This window comes from Dreissena polymorpha, chromosome 8, assembly GCF_020536995.1.
Source record: "Dreissena polymorpha isolate Duluth1 chromosome 8, UMN_Dpol_1.0, whole genome shotgun sequence".
Classification (NCBI taxonomy): Eukaryota; Metazoa; Mollusca; class Bivalvia; order Myida; family Dreissenidae; genus Dreissena; species Dreissena polymorpha.
This window is the reverse complement of record NC_068362.1, coordinates 59,960,049-59,964,313: the sequence shown is the minus strand read 5'-3', so window position 1 is coordinate 59,964,313 and position 4,265 is coordinate 59,960,049.

Here is a 4,265-nt window from a genome sequence, read left to right as displayed (position 1 = left end):
TTCAACAAACCATCCTCATTTTTTAACTCGTCCACGATATTATTGAGATTAATCTTCTGACCGAGTTTCATGAAGATCGGACCATAAATGTGGCCTCTAGAGGGTTAACAAGATTTTACTATAGCCATATATAGCCATATAAGGAAAAATGCCCCGCCCCTTAGCAGCCATGTTTTTCAAGTAAACGTAACCATTTTCGAACTCATCCAAGATATCAATAAGACAAATCTTCTGACCATATTTCATGAAGATTGGACATTAAATGTGGCCTCTAGAGTGTTAACAAGGTTTTACAAAAGCCATATAAAGCCATATAAGGAAAAATACCCCGCCCCATGGTGGTCATGTTTTTAAAGAAACCAAAACCATTTTCGAACTCATCCAAGATATCATTGGGACAAACCTTCTGACCAAGATTCATGAAGATCGGAAAATAAATGTGGCCTCTAGAGTGTTAACAAGGTTTTACTATAGCCATATAAGGAAAAATGTCCCGCCCCCGGGCGGCCATGTTGTTCAACCAACCGGCATCATTTTCGGACTTGTCCAATATATTATTAAGATGAATCTTCTGACCAAGTTTCATGAAGATTGGACAATAAATGTGGCCTCTAGAGTGTTAACAAGATTTTAAAATAGCCATTAAAAGCCATATAAAGAAAAGTGCCCCGTCCCTTGGCAGCCATGTTTTTCAAGCAAAGGTAACCATTTTTTAACTCATCCAAGATATCATTTGGACAAATCTTCTGAGCAAGTTTCATGAAGATCGGAAAATAAATGTGGCCTCTAGAGTGTTAACAAGGTTTTCCTATAGCCATATAAGGAAAAATGCCCCGCCCCCTGGCGGCCATGCTTTTCAACCAAATGGCATCATTTTCAAACTCGTCCAAGATATTATTGGGATGAATCTTCTGACCAAGTGTCATGAAGATCAGACAATAAATGTGGCCTCTAGAGAGTAAACAAGATTTCACTATAGCCATATATAGCCATATAAGGAAAAATGCCCCGCCCCTTGGCAGCCATGTTTTTCAAGCAAATGTACCCATTTTCAAACTCATCCAAGATATTATTGAGACCAACCTTCTGACTAAATTTCATGAAGATTGGACAATAAATGTGGCCTCTTCCGAGTTAACAAGGCAAATGTTGACGCCGCACAACGGACGACGGACAACGGACGACGGACGACGGACAAAAGGCGATCACAAAAGCTCACCGCGAGCACGTTGTGCTCAGGTGAGCTAAAAAGGAACATATTGAGAATAATTACATTGTATCAACTTGTATGAATAATCATTAAAACAAGAAACCGTCTGAGACGGGTGATGCTCCCCAAAGTTTTTTTGTCACAATATTGCACTATATATTCAGATAAAAGGAAACGTCTTGAGGGCACAGTAGTTGGGGGGACAAGAATTTTTTAAAGAAAATTTCAAAGGGCCATCACTCTGTGAAAAATCATCCGACCAGAACCCGCTGATAATATACACATCTCCTCTTGGTAGTGAAGCTTCCCATAAAGTTTCATTGAATTCCGGTCATTAGTTGCTGAGAAATAGCCCGGACAAAAAGTGTGCACTGACGGACGGACACACGGACAGACGAAGCGGCGACTTTATGCTCCTCCCAAAATTAATTTTGGGGGAGCATAAAAAAGCTTTGCGAATTAGGTAGGTAATATACTAAATTATACAAACACTGTTTTATTTGGCAGAAGTCAGTTTTTCGCTCTAATTGTTATGCTAAATAACTAATAAGTAACAATTCACGATATTAATAGAATCTCTATTCTAAAACTACAATCAAAAGTCCATATTACAGTGAACAATACACATACAACACACACATTAAATAGTGTGTATCATTCTGGAAGATTTTCTTAATTAATCGATAGATAATTACTCCAGAAAAAATGGTTACATCAATAATCTAGTATTGCTTTAGAAATATAAAAGTAAAATAAGTAATGATATTAAGTTTGAAACACTCACTGAATATTTTCTTTACGAAACGGAATTTATATAATATAGAAGGAAATATTTTCGCAACATACTGAAAGTTAAAAGTTTAAACATGTTAAAAACACAGTACTCACCCCAGAAAACCCGATACCTTGTGAGTCGTGTAATACCATAGGGGACAGTGCTGTGTATTTTGGCATGAAATTACAATGGGTAAGTAAATTGGAATTTTTTTTTTTCAAAGTGTGGGTTTTTTTTAACTATTAATCAAACTGCAACAAAGATATACTTAGCTGTGATATTCTCGTGTCTCCGTTGTGTTTGTGTGTTGTCATCGGTCTTGGCAAATGATATTAATAAACAATACGTTCAACAATTCGTGGATATCCGTGACCGCCAGTGTGCAATCGATTTGTTTACCTGTGTATACATGTTCATAACCACCATAACTATTATCTGATTGAATGTGCTTCGTCGTCGTTATATATTCGACAATTTCAGCCTACAAACAGAGTACAAATAATAACACAAAGCGGACCAAGGACGCAGCGTTTCCTGGATCTATAAAGGATCAGCCTGACAAATACAGCTGCGCTTCTAAAAAGGCAACTACGCGACTTTCAAATGTCCCGGAAGTGCAATCTACACCGGTGTATCAAGCAGTCGGCTCCTTAGTTTCCACCTCATTTACATACCATGCCCAACACCATCAGCAAGGTATTTTACCATGTTATGCGGTTGCCTGTCCTCTTCCACAATGCACGTAGCGGTCACCAGCCAACCACCTTCCTCATCATCCAATCACAATATTTTTCAGACTATTTTACAAAAACTTGAATCTATTTCATGTTTATTCGTGAAACGTGATCAAATTGAAAGTGATTTGAGGAAAATTTCATTACACGTAACACTATCTGAAGCCGGAATAGGAATAATGGAAATAAACTAATCTAAACTGGAAACAAAATTGAATGATATTGAAACTAGTCGACAGTATAAAAGTAAAGAATGTCATGATTTAAAGTTAAATTGTCTTAACTCCAGTGCAAGCTTTCACTCGAGCTTAACCAGATGGCCACTCTTAAAACTGAAGTACAGGGCATAAAATAAAACGTGTCACTCTCTGACGAACGTTAAGATCTCAAATCGCGCTCAATGGGAAATAATGTATTGATTTTTCACTTTGACGAAGAATCATCATGTGAAGTCCTAAACATTGATAATTATGTCGATAAACTTCTTAGTGTTTATGAAAATGAGCTTTCAATACCAAAAAAAGTTCGCAGTGCAATTAGATTTGACAGAGCGTTTCGTATAGGCAATTAAGATATAGGTTCTTGTCGCCCAATAGTAGCCTAATTCAACTACTTTCAAGAAAAAAAATAAATCAACGCACCAGTGATCAGTTCCCAGCTGCAATCCACGAGCGACGCAACATTCTCATTCCATGCCTGGTAAAGGCTCGATCAGAAAGTGAACGTACATCGTTGGTGTACAATATACTCCACATTGATGATACAACATTCACAGTGGATAAACTCCCCCCAAGGCCCAGCACCCAAACAACCGCGCCCCGAGACCCAGCATCAAAATGCAAGTAGGCAAACCAGTAACAGAGCGCTGCGCCGTCTTCAAGTCCCGAGCTAGGATTTGCAACGGAAGCCTCTCAAATTGCTTGTTTAGAACGTTTAAGGTTTATGCTATAAAATTTAAGGCCATCATTTTCATACTAAATAAATGCGTTGACTTGTTTTCTTTGTAAAACTTGGTATTCCTCTGTTGGTAATATAATAATGGAAGGTGTTTAACACTTCGAATGTGCTAAGCCTGCATTAAACAAAATGCTTAAGGTAATAGACTTGGTATTGTTGCTTACTCTAAACATATTTGTTTTCAGCTAAAGTCGAAATGATGCATACGATTGTTATGTATAAAACTATTAAACATAAAATGGGCCTGTCATAATGATGTTTGTTTGTTACACTGTTATATCTTACCAAGACGACTCTTTAATTTATAGGTATAACAATTCCCCATTAATTGAATATGACTTTTTACATCATGAAAATATGAACCTAAACAACGAAGTATAAGGTTTGGTTTGATGTACATGCGTAATAAACGATCATGTCATGTTTTGAATATATCTCAATTTCAATCAATTAATGGGCCATAACTGTTGAGCTGAACCCAAACAAATTCCAAGTGTTCCACACAATATAATACTAAATATTCATTTTAAATTTCAAGACATTTAATACAATCAGTTATTGTGAAACAGTTCGTGGAAAAAAATCAATT